General features: G+C 42.9%; 1 pseudogene across 1 annotated transcript in view; it reads right to left on the bottom strand.

The window, feature by feature from the left end:
- Positions 1-12,041, bottom strand: part of LOC147464155 (protein ETHYLENE INSENSITIVE 3-like) — a 16,823-nt pseudogene extending 4,782 nt beyond the window's left edge. Inside the window, exon 1 of the transcript XR_015185624.1 lies at positions 11,751-12,041. The product of XR_015185624.1 is annotated as a protein ETHYLENE INSENSITIVE 3-like (transcript). The remainder of the gene's footprint in view (positions 1-11,750) is intronic.
- Positions 12,042-20,940: the final 8,899 nt, after the last annotated feature.

Here is a 20,940-nt window from a genome sequence, read left to right on the forward strand (position 1 = left end):
CGAACTGTGCTCAAGGTTCCTTTTGTTCTTATGGAAGGTAGAACCTTCCGTTCTTACTGAGAGAATGCTATGATCACAAACAAAGTGAATGGACACTGTGCGTGCAAGTGTATGAGACTGAGAGATAGAGAGAGAAGAGAGATACGACACCAGAGACGTTCTAAAACCCTCCTCCGAAGGCCCCACTCTCGTCGGCGAGAGTGGTCTACTTATGATTGCACAATCTTGTACAAATGGTATGCATGGACTGATGCAAGTCTAGGCTATGTCGACGATGACGACGGTGATGACAAAGTCGACCTACGGGCTGAAATTTGCAATCTTTCTACTGCTGTCCAAAAATGCTATGGGCTGAAATCTGCAAATCTTGTATTTGCTGAATTCTGACTCTATGTCGATGACGATGTCGATGGCGACGATGCGACGATGACGCGCTGAAAACGCAGATGCTGAAATCTGCATTTTCCGGGCTGAAACTGTAAACCTTGCGGAAACTGACCGTGCGGCGAGGAACTGCTGCGGGAAGGTGAGATCTGCGAGGTTCGGGACTTGATCTGTGATGTCTAACTGCTGAAAACTGAAAACGCTGATGGTATGGCTGATCCTGTCGCGAAGATCTACAAAAACGCTAATGTTGATCTGCAAACCAAAAACGCTAGGGCTGAAATTGGTCTTTCTGTCGCCGTGGTTCTGCAAATGCAAAAACGCTAGGCTGATCAGCTGTGTAGCAATGGCACCGGGGCTGATCTGCCGTGCACCAACAAGCCAGGGCTGATCTGATCCCAAAGCGCTAGCTTTAGGCTTCTGCTCCAAAAACGCTAGGTCTCTTGGGGGTTCTGCTGAGAAGTTGCCTGTTGAGCGTGGAGCTCCTGCTGCCTCTTCTGCCATTGAGTGCTAACTTGGGTTTGCTTATATACAAACTTAGCAAAATTGCCCTACCTACTTTTGTTGGAAAGTCACTTAAATTTATAAGTGAAAAATGTCAAAAATAGGGAAAATAGGCTAAATGCACTGGAAAAATCTCCTAACTGATTCTAATGGATTCTGATGGGAATATTGATGATCATGCTGTGCAACGAGAGGATATGCATCTATGCTAAGTGACTGGGCATGCACGGTCTACGGATAGACTCACAAAAGTGCCAGATCACTTCTAATCTAGACTTGACTGGACTGACTGAACCCTGATCATGCTATAGCTTGTCCACGGACACATAGGGCTGGATGTGTCATGTGACATCCCCTCTTTTTCAAAGTGAGGTATTGGTACCGAACTGTATGGCATCGAGGGAGATCGCCAATAACATCCGGAATCCTAGAAGGGACTCTTCGCCGGCCCACTCTGATGTGTGGGTCATGCAGTACTTGAACTTCATAAAGGTCTGCAACGCTTGCTTCTTTGGGCCGCGCCGAAAGCGACAAAGTCCTCTGTGGCTCCTTCGATGCTTCAACTTCGTGGAGAGTCATGCTTCCTTCTTCTTCAAGAATCTCCATGGCTAAAAATTCTTGAAACCATTTCCAACACAAAAACATGAACATACCCATTCCATGTAAAGTGAAGGGAAAAAATCTTTTCTTCTCTAAAGACTGTGTAGGCAATGTAGATGAACATAGAGACGGAGTGCCAAACGGTTCACCACACATACGCAAACAATGAGATCGAATCTCTCTCTTTTGATCTAAAGCAATCAATTGTGGCAATTCATAACGGAAATGCCCATGCTTAGTGCTCATAGTTTCATGTGCTCTTTCGGGTACTGTGTCATGCCGAGGAAGAGACATGGAATGTGACTTCCTTACATACATACTTTTCAGCTTTTCATGAAAAATCCGCATACATTCATGCTCATCCATGAGAGAAACGTGTTCAACATATGTTCAACATACAATATGTCATGCCTAGGAAAAGGGATCACATAACGATGCTGACTAAAATACAGGAAACGATCACGAATGAAACATTCGAACAATGCGTGCGTATCAATCATGCGAACACATAATACTTCCTATGAGGGTTCTTTGGACCTAGGCTTGAGGGCCAAGATCGCTTCTTCGTGATTGATTGAATCTACGAGGTTAGCTTCGCTAGAAAAAGCATCCACTAAAACATCATCCTTGTGAAGAATCACATCTTCTTCATGCAAATCATCATGCTTGTCTTTATCATCCAAATCATCATGCTTATCATTGCCAATCAAATTATCATGCTTCTCATAATCATGCAAATTCTGTGTGTCATGCTGTGGAGAAAAAAAAGACTGAGAGACTCCTTTTCCTGAATCCTTTCAAGCTTGTCCTGCATATTAGCAATGAGAGATGGAGAATGAGCAATGTCCTCTCCATGAATGACAATAGGAGAATCATTGTCGGCATTGAGAGTCAAAGTGTTAGCCGCAAAATTCATGAGAGTGTCATTATCACGAAACCATCGAATGCCCAAAATCATATCACATCCTGAGAGAGGAGAAACAACAAATCTTCTAGTGAAGGCAGCTTGTTGAATTCCAAACAACACATCAAGGCACTCCTCCGTGATGAGAGTGTCCATACCGGGACGGAAGCCAAAGACCTCGATAGGAGATCTCGGACTAACTTCGAGGCGGGCTCTCTCAACGAGAGCGACTGATCACATCATGCATACTACCTGGGTCAAACAATATGACAACGCTGCCTCGACGTTCGACCATAACATTTAATGAGAGAATCATCAATGGGAGGGTCAGGAGAAACGTGGGGCACACTCATGTTATCATTCATTGCATTGACAGAGGAAGTGGGTTCTGTGGATTCTTTAGATTCATTCGATTCAAGCTTAGGACATGTTCTTTTTATGTGACCCTTAATGTGACAATGAAAGCAACGACCTTCCTTAGAATAAGTGCTTTGCTCTTCCGACATGATGTATCCTCCTACAATTCCTTGTGCTACCTTTTCATCTGAAGTAAGCTTAGGTTTAGCAATTATGTTAGCCTTACCCTTAGATTCATTGGAAGAATGCTTTTCTGAGAGACTGTTGGAAGATTGGTTAGAAAAGTTACCATTCTTGCCGTTCTGAGGATTCTGAGAAGTCTGCGAGGTACTTGTGGAAATCTTGTTCTCCTTAGGCTTTCCCTTGTTGTGCTTCATCTCCTCTGCGAGAGCAATCGCTATCGCCTTGTTGAGATCGATTGGATCGAGCACCTCGACATCGTACTTGATATACTCGTCCAATCCAAAGAGAAAAGCCTCTTTGTGCTCATCATCCGATTTTTGTAATTGAGTACCTAGCTGCAAAACACGATTAGAAAAAGACATAACCGGCATACCATTTTGCTTGAGAGCGCGCCAATCGTCCTTCAATCGTGCGAGGTACTGAGGTGGTATATACCGTGACTTGAGCTTGTCTTGGAAATCAGCCCAATTGAAAGAAAGGGGGCGTGAATTCGTCGGCTTCCTCTAGGTGCGCGGCTAACTGTGCCTCTTGCTATGCGTGGTACCAATTAATGGCATCACCTGCAAGGTACATAGCTGCCACCAAAACTTTGCTATTTCATGTCTTCTTAGTTGTCACAAAATAAGCATTAAATTGATGCAACCAAGAATGGATAACCGTAGCATCCATCTTACCGTCATACTTACTGAAAGTCAACTTCTCTGTGACTGGATGGTTGGAATCCGCGTCGTGGCTTGCACCACTTGAGGAACTTCCACGATCTTTGGGTGGTTCGGTCTTCGAGGCTAGCACTTGTCGAAGCAATTCTTGAGTGTGTAGCTCTCTTTGAGCTTCACGCTCGGTCTCCAAAGCCACTCTTTGAGCTTCACGCTCGGTCTCGAAAGCCAATCTTTGAGCTGCACGCTCGGCCTCCAAGGCCGCGCTTCTTGTCGCCTCTTCCGCCTTTCTTTGTTGTTTTCGTTCTTTGCGTGCGTCGCACTCGCGTTCTAAAGCAAGGCGATTGTCTTCTTGTTGTGCAGCAAGTCTTGCGTCTCTTTCGTCGCGCTCACGGTCCTTAGAGAGGCGGTTTGCTTCTTGTTTGTCCATCATGGCCATCATCTGCTTGACCATTTCCTCCATAGGGTTTGGTACACTTGGTGGCGTAGATGGCGAAGGGGGAGGGTCGAAAAAATCTCCTGGTGGGGAAAATTCTTCGTCGCCTCTCTCATGCTCATCACCTGTATGCGAAGTATCCATTCCGCTTCGCGTGACGACCATGCACTATGATCTTTGGTTCTTAAGTTCACGAGGAACTTGGGTTCTTGAGGGTCTTGGTTCTTGGGTTCTTGGGTTCTTGAGGATCTTGAGGTTCTTGAGGTTTTCTTTCGCTTGCAAATCGCGTTTGAGAAGGATCTTCTCTTCACCCGAGTTCTACTCTTTTCCGCGGGCGCACCCCTGGCGGCCTTGCGCTTAGACCAAGGTTGCTTTTTCCCACCTCATGTCGATTGGCCGGCCGCTAAGTGCACGGTCTGCTCTCAATGAGTGAAAAGAGACACAAGGGGAGGCTGGACAAGCCCTTCTTTCTTTGGATTCCTATCACTCTTCAACAAAACACGATTAGGAATCGACATGCCCAAGCGAACTTGGGTTCGTGTGACCTCAACAAGCAAAAAAATTTCTTGTAGTTCTTTCCTTGAGTGATATAGAACACTGTCAAAGCTCTGATACCAATGTTAGGTGCCGCGGAATGATTGTTTGCGCTTTGCTCAAGGTGAGTGCTCCGAACTGTGCTCAAGGTTCCTTTTGTTCTTATGGAAGGTAGAACCTTCCGTTCTTAGTGAGAGAATGCTATGATCACAAACAAAGTGAATGGACACTGTGCGTGCAAGTGTATGAGACTGAGAGATAGAGAGAAGAGAAATATGACACCAGAGACGTTGTAAAACCCTCCTCCGAAGGCCCCACTCTCGTCAGCGAGAGTGGTCTACTTATGATTGCACAATCTTGTACAAATGGTATGCATGGACTGATGCAAGTCTAGGCTATGTCGACGATGACGACGGTGATGACGAAGTCGACCTACGGGCTGAAATCTGCAATCTTTCTACTGTTGTCCAAAAACGCTATGGGCTGAAATCTGCAAATCTTGTATCTGCTGAATTCTGACTCTATGTCGATGACGATGTCGATGGCGACGATGCGACGACGACGCGCTGAAAACGCAGATACTGAAATCTGCGTTTTCCGGGCTGAAACTGTAAACCTTGCGGAAACTGACCGTGCGGCGAGGAACTGCTGCGAGAAGGTGAGATCTGCGAGGTTCGGGACTTGATCTGCGATGTCTAACTGCTGAAAACTGAAAACGCTGATGGTATGGCTGATCCTGTCGCGAAGATCTGCAAAAGCGCTAATGTTGATTTGCAAACCAAAAACGCTAGGGCTGAAATTGGTCTTTCTGTCGCCATGGTTCTGCAAATGCAAAAACGCTAGGCTGATCTGCTGTGTAGCGATGGCGCCGGGGCTGATCTGCTGTGCACCAACACGCCAGGGCTGATCTAATCCCAAAATGCTAGCTTTAGGCTTCTGCTCCAAAAACGCTAGGTCTCTTGGGGGTTCTGCTGAGAAGTTACCTGTTGAGCGTGGAGCTCATGCTGCCTCTTCTGCCATTGAGTGCTAACTTGGGTTTGCTTATATACAAACTTAGCAAAATTGCCCTACCTACTTTTGTTGAAAAGTCACTTAAATTTATAAGTGAAAAATGTCAAAAATAGGGAAAATAGGCTAAATGCACTCGAAAAATCTCCTAACTGATTCTAATGGATTCTGATGGGAATACTCATGATCATGCTGTGTGCAACCAGAGGATATGCATCTATGCTAAGTGACTGGGCATGCACGGTCTACGGATAGACTCACAAAAGTGCCAGATCACTTCTAATCTAGACTTGACTGGACTGACTGAACCCTGATCATGCTGTAGCTTGTCCACGGACACATAGGGTTGGATGTGTCACATGACACATGGTCTCCTCTCTTTCTTAGTAAAGGGGGACGACTCTAGGAAGTAACAGGAAGAAGCCATGACAAGCCAAGAGAGAAGTAAGCAGGCGAAACCCTAAGTTTTGCAAGGAAAAGCTCGCAAAGTTGAGAAAATTTTTCTCTCTGCAAGAAGTCGACACAAGACTTGGGAATCTCTGAGAAGGCGACAAGAGCATGATGTTCAAGAACCTAGAGAATCTAAGGAGCGGAATGCTCAAAATACTTCAGAACCCAAAAAGTATCCATGAATATCAATTCAGAACCATAGCCAAGAAAACTCGTCTTTTCGGGAAGGATATGAAGGTCTTTAGACCTCAGAACACTCCGGTCAAGTTTTATACTTTTGATGGAAGGGAAGATGTCCCGAAAGCTACCGCTTTTGCCTTTGCAAACGGCAATTTCTGATAAGCGTCAAAGATAAGGCATGTGACCAAACTCCTCAAGGGGATTGCAAGTACTTGGTGGTATACCAAAGCTCTGCAAGGAACTTACAACAAGATTTGGATTCAATCCAAGGCTGAATTTTCCAACAAATTTTTTTTCCTCTACGCTTTGAGGAAGGCATCCAAGAACATTGGGATCGGTTTGCCCAATAGGAACACGAGCGAGTCAAAGCGAGTAGTGGTTTACTCTTGCCAAGGTAGCTCCACTCTTGATCCTCTTTGAGGAAAGAAAGATGAAGAGACTTTTGTCCGAATTTTGTAGACGCAACTACACGATACTTTGCAGCAGATGGTGGAGTCAGCAATACAAGCTGAAAGTGTATACCTCAGTGTACATAGAATCTAAAGCCGGCAGTGGAACGGGAACCATTGAACACAGAAACAATGAACTTTTGTTACCTCTCCTCGAAGGATACATTGCTATCCGAAGAAAGTTTGGAGTAAGGGAATTCAATCTAACTCCTGAGATTTTGAACAAAAGACCCCTCGAACTTTAAGTGAGAGGGCACGTTTTTTATCAAAGTTACATCTTTGAGGAAATCATAAAGTGCATTGTGCTTGTTTGCTCTTTTGCACGAGGTATGGTTATGTCTAACCGGGACTACTCACTCTCGAGTGTTTGTGAGAGCAGGATCAAATTGAAACATTGTTTTCTGAGATGAATTGGTTTGCTCAACTAGCCGAAAGGTCAACTATTGATCTGCTATTCGGTAGTTCTTCAACAAATTACCTGCTATTGCAAGTAGGACAGCAAAAAGGAAGGAACCTAGCTGAGATTTCAAGCAGAGTAAAAGTTTTCGCTAAGCTTGAGGCCTAAACCAATTAATGGAAGCTATGGTAGTGCTTTTTCGCACAAGTGAGTGAACACTCTCTTTGCGAGGGAAGGAACAAGTGACGACTACGGCTTGTGCTCGAGGACTCCAAGGATTGAAATCCTAGTTTATTTGATGATCGGGTTTTGTTTTAAGATCGAGCCAAGGGATTGTCAGGTGAGCGTCTTCGCTCTAAGGATCTTACGAGGGGAAGGTAATTTCTCAGGTTCACCAAAACTCTAACACAACTTAAGAATTATGTACACCTTTGGGTACATGGATAACACAGGAAGATGCAGACCTATGCCAAGGTGGGTCATCTACCAGTCAAATTTTTTTCTGTTAAACGGAATGAGATGAACCTTTTTCTCGTAGAACAGCGCCAAAAAAAAAAATAAAAAAAATTTAAAGAAAACCCACGATCTCTACACGAGCACCTATTCGTGCCCATGGTCAGGAGCTATAAAAGCATCACATGCCCTTACTCAAAGGGGAGGATCAGTTTTTGCAAGAAGGAGATGCTGCTGCAGAGTTCACCCGTAAAGAAGACGTTTGCCGGTGATGCCCATGACTGTCCCAACTATACCCGATGTCGCCAAGACCCAGTGCGCGAGTTCCCTCGCACAAAGCACAATGAGGTGCATTACCCTATGTCAGGGAGAGGCTCTCAGTAGGAGAGATCAGCTTGCCTTATGTGCCAACACAAGACAACCTTACATATCTGTTCACAAAGGCATTGTCTCGTGTGAAGTTCGAAGCTTTTCGCAAAGATTTGGGCTTACTCCCCTTTGTGGACTAATCATGTCCTCAGGACATGGCACTTTCCTATACTCAATGTGTCAGCTCTCGTTCACCACATCACTCCCAAGGGGGGTTTGTTACCATATACATGTCGTAGTGATGTGTGTGAACACATTAAAGACCGCCAAGGCATTTTTTCCCTCACTCCCCCGTGCATTGTATATACGCCCATCACTCTAGGGCTATCTATTTTTCCATTGCACACTAAGTAATACACTCTATTGTGTGCCTTGAGCTTCCTTTGTCTTCTTCAAGCTAGGTGTGTTTTCTTGTAACCCTAATTCCAACAAGGCTGCAAAATGGCTCGTGAGGAACTAGAGCCAAATCAGCCCAAGGGTTTCGTACCCAAGTTTGGGAAGTAGATCCACGGATCGGAGAGAGGTAGTCTCTCGAGTTGTGATCCGGAAGTTGAGATTCTCAAGGAAGGACTTCGCGTCCGGGAAAGCAGAGTTGTTTTGCGGGAAGCGGACTATGGAAACAGAGTCAGAAAAGAGTCGCAGGGATGCCATGCCCGGAGTCTGGAAGGTGAGATCCAGAGACGAGAACCTTGATTCTCGAGGATTTGGAATAGAAGTTCCTTGGAATAGGGTTTTGCCCTAGGAATATGTAAGGTGCAGCAGAAGTGAATGTTGAACTTTGCTCAAGATCAGTGCTCCGAATTGTGCTCGAGGTTCCTTTTACTTATAGAAGGGAGAGTCGTCCGTTCCTTTAGTGAGAGAGTGCAATGGACACAAACAAAGTGAATGGACACTGTGAATGGAAGTGCATGAGGCTGAGAGATAGAAAGAGAAGAATACGACACCAAAATGTTGTCAAAAACCCTCCTCCAAAGGCCCCACTCTCTATGGCGAGAGCGGTCTACTATTGATTGCACAAATCTCTACAATGCTTTGGACTTGCCGACGATGAGGACGACGACAAGACGGGCTGAAATCTGAAAACCCTAATGGCTGAAATCTGCAAATCTTTGTCTGCTGAATTTTGACTCTATGTCGGTGGCGATGTCGATGGCGACGATGCGACGACGACGTGCTGAAAATACAGATGTTGAAATCTGCGTTTTCGGGGCTGAAACTGCAAACTTTGTGGGATCTGACCGTGCGGCGAGGATCTGCTGCAGAAAGGCGAGATCTGCGAGGTTCGAGACTTGTTCTGCGATGTCTGACTACTGAAAACTGAAAACGTTGATGCTACTGTGGATCTTGTCGCGATGGAATTGCAAAACGCAAAGGGCTGATCTGCAACCAAAAACGCTAGTTGCAAGAGAAAAACATAGGGGTTTTGAAGGATGAGGTCACGGATGTGTCACCTGATAGCAAAGGAGAAGGCTCTCTCATGCTGTCGTATGGGTAGGGAAAATCTCCCATGCTCAATTATATTACAAGCGACTTCACCATTTTTTTTGTTGATTTCGTTATCTACAAACTGAATTTGCCAGTCTCGACTAGAATCAATAGTGTTGAGCAGGATCGACGGAAGCAACCTTAAAATTAATTGCTTAAAGAAGCAAGCAACCTTCTTAATCACCTTTCATGGAGAATTGAACAACTCCTCCTGGTCTAGTACCATAGGAACTATTCATGTGATAATTTGAGACACCACACTGGTAATGAAGTCGAGCAGAAATTTGAATACTTTGGAGAAGGTTGAGCCAATAAGTGAATGGTCATATCCTCTGAGTTAAGTTGCTTCCCAACATGAAGTATCCGTTGCTAGAGTTCATGCAACTTGTTGATATGGTCCCTCATGGATACCTTTGTTGTGTCCAATATCTTCTAGTGCACCTCCATTAATTGCACTAACTATGATTTATCACCGATGGATTATTTTTAAGCATAATAAAGCACAAAACATTAGCATTGACACACTCCCATAGTGCCATGCCATTTGCATCCTCTGGCTTCTTGAAGGTCTTGCTAACAAGAGTGCCGTGCCACTTGCATCCCTTGGCTTCTTGAAGGCGTTGGTAACGAAGTGTCCAAGCTTATAATAGCGAAGACCATCATCATGGTAGCACGTCATATGGTGTAGTTGTTACCATCGACCTCATATGGTATAGTTGTTATCGTCGACCTGCTGTTGACAAGGTCCAAAGTGTAAACTTCTTTACTTGCTTATCTACGACGTCTGAATACAACGAAGACTACTCATCTCATGTTGAAGATTTACTAGCACTGTCTAACTTTATCGATAGTACCACCCACCAAACACTTGTACAAACATTTATGCTAAGAGGGTTATGATTGACAAAAAACTAATCTGAGATATTGATGCCTCTACTCCTAAACAAACGACTATAGTGTGGATCAACAATGCCCTCATTGGTTACCGGTAATCAAGTACTTGGGTTGTTTCAACTCAAAATGTGTGGACCAGTAATGCAACCAAATGGATGTTGTTTAGTGGGTGAAAGGCTATGCTAACACCGATGTCCATGAAGGTTAGCCGCAAGCCTTTGCTACCTATATGGGAGATAGTTGGCAAGAGCAGTGACAATGGAGATGAAGATGGATGGTGCTACTTGGATGGTCACCAATGAATAGTTTACTCCAATCTGGTCAACTGCAAATGCTCTCAAGTGTAGAGGCTACAACGATAATGTTCAACACATGGGGATAAAGGGCTATGGGAAATTGGTCTAAATTGTCAAGATGTCAACAATGGGATAGGTCTCTCCTCGATACAAAGGTTTTGGTGATGTATGTCTGACTCATTTGGTGTCACGTGACACATCCAACCCTATGTGTCCGTGGATAAGCTATAGCATGACTAGGGTTCAGTTCAGTCAAGTCAGTCTAGAATAGGAAGTGATCTGGCACTTTTGTGAGTCTGTTTGCAGACCGTGCATGTCCATACACTTAGAATAGATGCATATCTTTTGGTTGCACACAGCATGACCATCAAATTTCCATCAGAACCCATTAGGAGCATTTTTACAATGCATAGACCTATTTTCCCTATTTTTGACATTTTTCACTTATTATTTTTAAGTGGCTTTTGTTGGAAAGTAGGTAGGGCAATTTTGCTAAGTTTATATATATAGAAACCTAGCGCTAGCACTTTCTGGCAGAAGAGACAGTAGGAACCAGTGTGTTCATAGGCAACTTCTCAGCAGGACCCCAAGATCCCTAGCGTTTTTGCACCTCAGCAAATGGGCTAGCGTTTTTGGATCAAGAACCCAGATCAGCCAGCGTTTTTGCATCAGCATCAGCCTGGCGACAGAACCACAACAAATCAGCCCTAACGTTAGCAAATTCCCATTGCAGGATGACATTCAGCCCTAGCATTTTTTCATCTACTTGAGACCATCAACGTTTTTGCATATCTTCACGACAAGACCATCAAGAACACTAGCGTTTTCAGTTTTTCAGCATGAATAGCCCCTTGGCGTTTTTGCATTGAAGATCACCCCGGTGACAACAAGACACAGGAACAGCAGATCAGCCCTAGTGCTTGATTCAAACTGACCCACAGAAGAATCAAGACTTTGTGCAGACTGGCTTGCAAGAAAAATACCTGATAACTCAAAAATTACCATTTGGATTGGTCTTGAACTAAAATGAATTTCTGAATGAAACGCAGAACAACGACGCAATGCACGAGCAGAATCAGCGAAGTCTCTCTCTCTCTCTCTCTCTCTCTCTCTCTCTCTCTCTCTCTCTCTCTCTCTGTGTGTGTGTGTGTGTGCAGGCGCGCGGGGAAAGGGATTGCAAGCCATTGGAAACGCCAAACAGAAAGACATACCGTACAAAAAGAATCCCAACGCCGCCTTCCACATCCGCAATTCCATTTTTCAATGATTGGGGTGGTCACTACCGGAAAGAAAGATGGCCTTCTTGCAAGATTGCACAGGTTGGGAGGTCGACTGCCAACTGAGTCTCGACATCAGTAGGGCATGGCATTGACCAGTTGCTGGCTTAGGAGGGGTAAGCTGTGTCAATGGCAAGGGTAGAATGAATGCGGGCCAATTGAGAACGAGAAATACGAGGTGTAGTCCAGAGGCTTATAGCCTATGAGACTATATTAAGTGAGTACGTATGAGAGACAGAGAGAGGGAGAGCGAGAGAATGCCACGGAGGATTGACTCTTGAAGTAGTACTTTAAGTTTCATTTGGGTTGTGATGTGGCTCCACGGACCCATTAACTGGAATCTCGACAGATGCCAGCGTCCCTCTCTCTTCCATCTCTCTCCTCTCTCCCGTGGGACGGTTCTCGATCGATCCCCTCTACCCTACCAGCACAGCCATCGCCAAAGCCTCCTGCAGCCCCATAGATCACGCCTTGCCTGCACTCGGCTCCTCCACAGACCCGAGGTTGCCTGCACTCGCCTCCTTTGCAGGTCGCTCTGTGCCTCTCTGCCTCTTTCCACCTGTTCAGTCGAACCGTCAGCATGCACGTTGTCTCAGAGGAGCTCTCTCCCTCTCTCTCTCTCTCTCTCTCTCTCTCTCTCTCTCTCTCTCTCTCTCTCTCTCTCTCTCTCTCTCTCTCTCTCTCTCTCTCTCTCAGTGCCATCACACGACTGAGCGCCAATGTGCCTGTGCAGTCGCAGATCGCCTCCCCAAGCTTTGTATTCCTGGCAGGTCACATCACCGCCATTGACTTTGGCTAAAAAAAGAGATTTTTGTCTATCTCTCTCTCCCTTTCTCTTTCCACGCGTCTGCCCCTCCTTTTTCACTTCAAATTCATCCAAAGCATCTCCCAAGATACCCGTTAATCGACCTGCTTCCAAAATTGGGTTTGGGGAAACATACTGGGTAGTACTTTAAGTTTCATTTGGGTTGCGATGGTGTGATAAGAGCCGAGTCCCACTTGGTGGTTGTCGTAGTACTAGTGGGATTAAATAAAAAGCACTAAAAAGCGGTTATCCATCGTTTGAATTTGTTTATAATGATTTTTGAAAAACATCGTCCTAAAAGAACTAGTGATTGTACAAATACACTTTTTCCTTGGTATTGAGAGTATTCTGGAATGACTATCCAATAAGAATTCCACCTTGAAGGCTTCCCCTTTTTAAGGAATCAGCATGTTCAACTTTTTGCTTGTTTTTTAGAGAAGGAGTCTTTCAATCACTTTTAACCTCTTCAATACTTCTAATTTCTTAAGCCCATAGGGGGACTCTGCTCTAATTGATTTGTCGAATGTGCCCCCAAGGCCAATCCGAACTATTGGAGAGAGAGAGAGAGAGAGAGAGAGAGAGAGAGAGAGAGAGAGAGAGGAAAATGCAAGAGGTTTGTCCACCTAGGAAGAAGTATGGACCCAAGAGGAGAGAACGCACACACAAACACATCGCCTAATGCCAATGTTTCCAATACTTTTGTGTCTATATCAAAAAGTTGACAATGGCTATTTGCAAGTAGTGAAAACCTCTAGTAACTTACTATGTATTTCCATATGATGATTAAGTAGCGTAGTGTTAGCACGCACGCACACACATTTTAAACTTCCTTCTAGTTTGTGTATGCATTACCGTAGTTTTAAAGGAAGCCTCATTTATGTTTGGTACATACACAAGAAAGTTGAAGGTAGCTATCTGCAAGCAACCAAAAGTTGTAGGAGTGGAGCTAATTATGTGCCCCCCTACACCCAATGGGATAATGTCCATCATTGCCTGTGTATGTACTTGTATAATTTTTAATGAAACATTGATTCTACTTGATACATGTAGAAGAAAGCTTAAAGATAGTTATCTACAAGAAATCGAGAGTTGCAAGAGTTACGTACGAGAGCTCCAACACAATTTCTTTATCACCTTCAAGGTCTTCCATATGTTTCCACAAAAGTTTTCCACGCATTGCATTAAAAAGCCAACTACATAACATGTAGGTACCAACAACCATCCAAGGTTTCCTAGTAGTACAATGTGAAGTTTCTTTGCGATTGGTAAGAGCCATTATCAGGACCATAAACATGCTTTCTCAACACCCTCATCGCTCAATGTTGGCATAGAGAAGCTATCCAAAACAACCTCAGCATCCTACACCTCTTATACCACGGGGATATCAACGATAGTGCCCTCTCATGAGCCTCTCATCCCATCCTCTCAACCACTTCATGAGCATGAAAAAAATTTAGCTTCAACCTTACACAAGTTAGTACCACAACACAGGCATGTGCCTGTTGATCTAGCCAAATGGGGCTTCAACCGGCTCGTAGCGGCAATCGAGAAAAAGCAATGGGCCAAACCATCTGGCATCCCACACCTAGGGGGAGCCGAATTTTTGACAAAGATTGCGGCATGTTTAGTCGGGGAACGGGACTCACTGGAGGATGCCCCATACTCAAATGAATGGGCAGAAAGGGTACGACAACCCAAAGCAAAGAAGGTGGCATCACCATTTTCATCTGCAAGGACCACGAGAGTTAAGAGAACGACACAACCAAAATACTCTAGGGATGAAGGCAACCAGCTCTGAGTCAATAGAATCAGAGACTAACAAAGAAAATATAGAGCTCCAACAATTAGACCCCACTACTCAAGAGAGAAATCTAGTGTCTGCATACACTAGGAGAGTGGAGCAAAGAGAGCAAAAAAGCTAAGGATGAGCAGGAGAGAAAGCAGAAAGCAGAGGAAGAAAGGAAACAAAAACAAAGGGAAGATGCTCAAAGAAGAAGAGATACAAAAAAAATGAGAAAAGAAGAGCAAGCCCAAAGTTTATCAGAAATTATGAGGGCTAAGATGAAAGAACAAATTGGCTAGCCATCAAAGAGACCAACAGAAGAAAGAATAGAAGGGGAGGAGCAAAAAAGAATGAAGACTCAGGATTAGCCTGAAGAAAGTTCCTCCGCAAGAGAATTAAGGACAAAGAAAGGAATGGACCGCCAACAAACAACTGAGACCACTACGAAAGAAGGGAGTTTTGACTTAGAAAATGTCATAGAAATGATGGACATATCTACAAGCAGGAAGAGCATGCAAGGCAAGGGTAGCAACATGAAACTTAGCAACAAGAAGAACAAAGATACCAAGTCTTGTGCCTACAAATCTCATTCACATGCGAGTCCCCACCCACAAATGAAGGCTTTCAGCCAGAGCAGGCAAGCCAAACCGCCCTGGAAAGTACTAAGGTAGAGGTACATACGGACCACTCATAGAGGAGAAGCAAGCTAAAAAAAAAATTCAAAACTTGTTAGCTGCAGGCTACATCCTAGAAGAGGACTAGGCTACGGTACACCTACCAAAGTCCTTAAAGGAACCCATCCTAGAGCCAAAAACACCCGAGTAAGCTATAGGCACAGATGATGCGTTAGAGGGCTTGCAAAAAACGCAAGAAAATCCCATGACGACTAATCAAGAACAGGAATTAAAAATTGAACAAGTACAAAATGGAAAAACAGGTTAAAAAACCTTTATGACTTGGAAAGAAGTTTTAAACTTAAAATGGGTCCAAATGAAAAAAAAAAAATCAGTCATTTTTTGCTCTTGTTTGTGCTTGTTTTTTATTATGTGGAATGAAAAGGAAAAGGGAAGACGTTGACTAGGAGTTAATGCCATCCCTCCTTGTCTCCCATCACTCTCAAAAGGTAGAGAGAGAAAATGACTTCTTAGCTCCACCCCCTACTTGGGCCTTAAAAAATGCTAGAGAAACCTATGAAAAAGTAGCAAGCACATGTCCCCTAAATCAGACACAATATTAGATTTAATCCCTTAAAATTAGGCTTTCTTACAAGGCCCATGCAAAGTCCATATTTTTTCTAATGAGTTTTGTTGTAGATCAGCCTAGTGTTTGTGCTCAATAGGTCAGCCCTAGCGTTTTTCATGGGAAGAAAATGTAGTGCTTGGAGATCATATTTACGGTGAAGCGTTACCTCAAGGAAGCCTTACACAAGCCTTGTGATCATGCAATGACAGTTTTTCATCCAAAATACAAATCCAGATATAGATCTACCCAGGAGGAGCTGCATGTTCTCAGAGCATGTTGGAGGTGGTATCCATGTGGAGACCATGCCAGTGATCTCATGTGCAAGAGCAGTTGGCATTGTTAGTAGTAGTAGTCATTGTGTGTACCTCGGGTCCATCCATTGGGCATGGCAGATCTATGTCGGACAACCCTTGGTCACTTGTATGAGTAGCTTGTTACCAGCATGGAGAGCATTTTCTTGATCTCTCTCTCTCTCTCTCTCTCTCTCTCTCTCTCTCTCTCTAAGATGCCCTCTCTTTCTACCTCAATGATTTCTCTTCTCCACAAGTGCATTGTTCATGTATGTGGCATTGTAGGTGTCGAGGTGTCCACCAGATTGCAATCCAGTTCTTGTCTTCATTGCATCTTTCACTGCCTTCTTTGAAAAGAGGTAGGACTTTTCGCGGGAATTTTTGTGAGAGATTTAATATCATCTTCTCCATCTTCATTACTATGCTATTATATATGCTAGCAAGAAGATTTATGATAAGTGAGGAACTAATTCTTTCTCCTATGAAATGTTTCTTCTTCCTCTTCCCTACCCTCATTCCCTACTAGCTCTCTCCACCTTCGAAGGTGTTTGAGGTCATGGGACTGAGGCTTGGGATAGTTAAAGCTTTCTTCAAATTTTATGTTATGCTTGTGATGCATGAAGTTTTCCATCTTCATTGCATCATCTAGGTCACAAGGAACACAAAGATTGTATTGTAACAACTCTCTCTTAATGGGAGAAATCATAATACAAATGCCTATTGGAGGGGGGACCGGCTCCATATAAATCAGGTCCTCAATTGTTGTCATGTTCTCTAAATTCTCTCTCTTGCAAACGTATTGTTCATGCCAAGTTCACTAATTGCTATGCCTATGTTTTTATCTTCAATTATGTTCACCCGCTATGCTCACAAAGTACTTTCTCAAAAGTACTCTCATTAATTTTCGCCACTCTAAAGTTAATAGGCTAATTCCATTACAATAGATGCTAGTTAGAGGGCTCAAGCTTAAACCCATAGTAGAAGGGATTGTGGTGAAAGCCTTTAAAAGGAAACCTTTATGCAAGGAGGCTTCATTCTTGAGTATCCACTCTTGAGAATCCACTTTTGAGAGCTCTCTCTTGAGAATCCACTTTTGAGAGCTCTCTCTCTCTCTCTCTTGAGTGCTTACTCTATGGATGGCCTAGCCTTGAGCTTAATGCCCATGCTTAAGAGGCTAGTACTAATCCATTGTAATTAAAGAAGCTTGATTAATCTAATTCCTATTTTACTCATTAGTCTTATCTTCTCTATGTTTCATTATTTCATGAAGTAGTATTACACTCTCATTATTCTAGATTTGAGAGAGGTATGTACTTCTTGCTTTGATCTTAACTCTCTTCTTCCCTAAGTATTTCAATTAGTTGATTACTTCTCTAATTCTCTTGATTAGTGTAGTGTGTGTGCACTCTTGGTCATGTCATTAGAGTTTGTGCCTAATTGTGTGCTTAAGCGTGTAAAGCTTTAAGAGCCTTTAGCTCAATGCCACTTGTGTGTGATGTGATTAGAGTAACTTGGTTGGCATGTGATGATTGGAAAAGCCAACTTTAATACAATTAGTGTGTGCTTTAATCATGGATTCTTGTATTGGTTGTGTTCTTATGACTCCATAAGATTGGCAAGTCAGACTTCGGTGGACTTGATGTGTGTAGGAGTTGATTGATTAGTGATTAGAGTATGTTTAGAGTTAGTCTTGCCATAGCTAATCTCTACTTGCATTGGTGAGGTATTCTCTTGAATCCTCTATTTCTATTCATTCGATGCTTGTGCTTCCATGCCCTAGCCGGGTTGCCGATCCACGGATTTGATAATTTTGTGTGGGTTGCGATTAAGTCATTGCTACAACGTCTCCCAACATTTGGCGCCGTTTCCGGAGATCGATAACCTAAGCTAGTGAGTATATGATGTCTAGAATAGAGTAATTTCATTGGTTTTGAGTGTGTGTAGCTCAATTTTGGTTTGATTTGATGATGATGTGCAAGAAATTGAAGCTAATTGTTGAGTTATGAATACCCCAAACCCCAATTTCATTAATTTCATACTAACCCTTACTAATTTCGCTTCATTTCCATGCTAATTGTACTAATTTCATGTTAATTTTTACTAATTTTTTACTAACTTTGCTAACCTAACCACTAACATTTATGTTAAATCCCCTTGTAAGAGGTGGAATCATCACTATAATCAGGTTAATTTATGCTAATTTATGCTTAATTTGATGATTTGAGTGTTTGATTTTTGGCCTACAATGGTCAATTTTGGAGCCGATTTGATGGTGCACACACTTGTGTGTGCAATGATGCGTCTTTGCATGGAGCAAAGGAATAGCTTGGAGTGTGATTACGATGTAAGTGCACTCACTTGCTCATGTCAATTCTTTATTGATTAATGTGGTTCAATGTTGCTAATTATTTACTAAAATTAGGTATGTAAGTCAATTGACCTACACTTTGCACCTAATTTGATTCACTTGGAATGAAATTGATAGTCAATTTTTGACTAATGAACTTTGTGTGTATCAAGATAATGCTTAATTCTCACCAAGAATTCATGTATGTGCATAAAAATCATTGTGTGTGTAATGCACCAAAGAGAGAAAAAATTGTCAAAAAATTCAAGTGTGTGTGCACCTAATCTTGAGTGTGTGCATGCATAGAAATTGATAGAATTGATGGTACATGAGTATGCAATCATGTAATTGACATGTATGCTAGGCTAATTCAATCATTGGATAAGCTTAATTGCAAAAAAATTTGGGCAAAAATTGAGTGTGTGTGTGTCCATCCAAGACCACTTGATTTTCAATGATTCATGGTCAATTGGGACACCAAAATGCTTTTTGATTGAGAAATTATCATGAAAAGTGTGTGCAATCATTAGGTATAAGCCTAAATGCATTGACAATTGAGTCAAATTTGAACTTTTGTGCTTAATTTTTGAGTGTGCATTGCTTGATTTGGTCAAAATAGTGTTAATTTTTTAGAAATTGAGCATGTATGCATTTAATTGTGCTTGATCGAGCTTGCAATTTGTGCACTGTGATGTGAAATTGATTGGTGAGTTGCATAAATTTGTTGACCTAAATTTGGGTGTGTGTGCCAATCAATGGCATAAACAATCCAATTTGTGAATGAATAATTGGTAACTTTTACTAATTATGATGATTACTTTGGCCAAATAGTTACTATATGCATCACAAATTGACTTCGAGAATAGAGATTCATCACTCAATTAATGCTCAATTGTGGATATTTTTCATTCATGAGTAGCCATACAAGCCAAATGAAAAATCCGATGGGGTTTGTATGATTAGAGAAATCGGAGATGAGCAATCGATTTTGCGATAATTGCTAATCGGGTTTGATATGGCTAAAGAGGGTAGCTCATTTTGCATATTGATGGATTTTGAAACCTTGTTCATAAATTTCTTCAGCTTCATTGCATGAATTCTTTCCTCGAAAACAATCAACATAGATTTTGAAAGCTAGAATGATACCCATATGAAGATATGGTAGATAGCATCATTGTGAGTTGCATGCTCTATGCGCTTTTGTTTGGGGAGCATACTCATCATAAAATGTCAAAGAGTTTAATTAGAAATGAGTGAGATTGCATTACTTTCCGATCAATTGCGAAATTGAATATCCTATTCTTAAAATTGCCACTATGACTATGGATTTTGTATGACATTCTTTCAAGAGTCAAGAATTATGTTCTCTCCCTTGTTCTTTGGATACAAGATCCTCGAGAATTTTTCCTTTCACCTTAACCAAGCTTGCCTAGCTCAACATCATCTAGACACACTCACTCTTTTTCTAGGCTTGTGAAGCCGTGAGAACCTCTCTTAAAGGGAAATTTTCAAAAATAAAAAATATAAAAAAGTATAAAAACATAATAATCGTGAGCATGCTTGGCTGGCCAGTTTTGGCGCTAGCAAAACCCACACACACACACACCCCTTGCCCGGCTTTAGCGTGGTAGCTTTTTGACTTGGCTCGGCCCTGCATTGGCATGCACACACAGCCATACACACACACATCTAGCCTATATCGAGCTACTCTCTCTGACTTTCTCTCTGTCATCCACACAAGCTGCCAAAAAACTGCACCATTGTCACGTATACACACAAAAACAGTGGCACCAATAGCAATATTACCTCCTTGGCGCATGTGGCTCGGCCCATTTGCCTGCTGACCAGTAAAGCTGCCAATAGACCATCGAAAAATCGTGGCCTGCATCATTTCCGTAAAGACCCGCCATCATTCTCCTTCCATCTTTCTTGCAACGCCCAACAGTTGCTCCCAACTCCTGCACACACTCACAAATGGATTGAACGCATGGTTTGGAGTCTCGGACCAATCCCTTTAGCCTTCAGGGTTCAACCCAGGCATTCAGAAGCTCTTTCAATATGTAATGATCAAATACAATCAAGCTAAATACTATCCATTCAACATCTCGCTCTCTTGATGAGGAACACACACATTGAAAATGTCATCTGATTCATCATGCGGGCCTACTATTGTAGACCCTTCATCGTCTGCTTGCCTCAGCTATTGCTTGTGTCAACCAGGCCCGCAGCTCCCGCTGAGTCCCACAACTCTTGCAGTCCCGCAACCTGCCTGCTATTCGTGTTGGCTTACACGCACGCACACACAAGCCCGTGCACTAACTCGCACTATGCTAGCTCCTGAATCCTTAGCGACGTCTCGTCCTCTCTCGCTGCAAATATGGCTGCTCAGCCCACGCTGATCCAGGCGACACAAAAACACAAAAGATTTCTTTTTAAAAAAATGATAAAATAAAAAATTACATTTTTCTTAAGCGAAGCTCCCGCCTCTGAAGCTCAAAATTTTACGGCCTTGGGCTCATTGCCGACAAGAGGAGAGTAGTAGCAGTTGAATGCTTTTATTGACTACATGAGTATTTGAGGAGCATGAACACCAAACCTTGTGCATTTCTTTGTAATGATTTGCATATATCTTCGAGGAATGCATAGACTTGTTAGGA

Source organism: Adiantum capillus-veneris, chromosome 2, assembly GCF_014529385.1.
Source record: "Adiantum capillus-veneris isolate H3 chromosome 2, ASM1452938v2, whole genome shotgun sequence".
NCBI lineage: Eukaryota > Viridiplantae > Streptophyta > Polypodiopsida > Polypodiales > Pteridaceae > Adiantum > Adiantum capillus-veneris.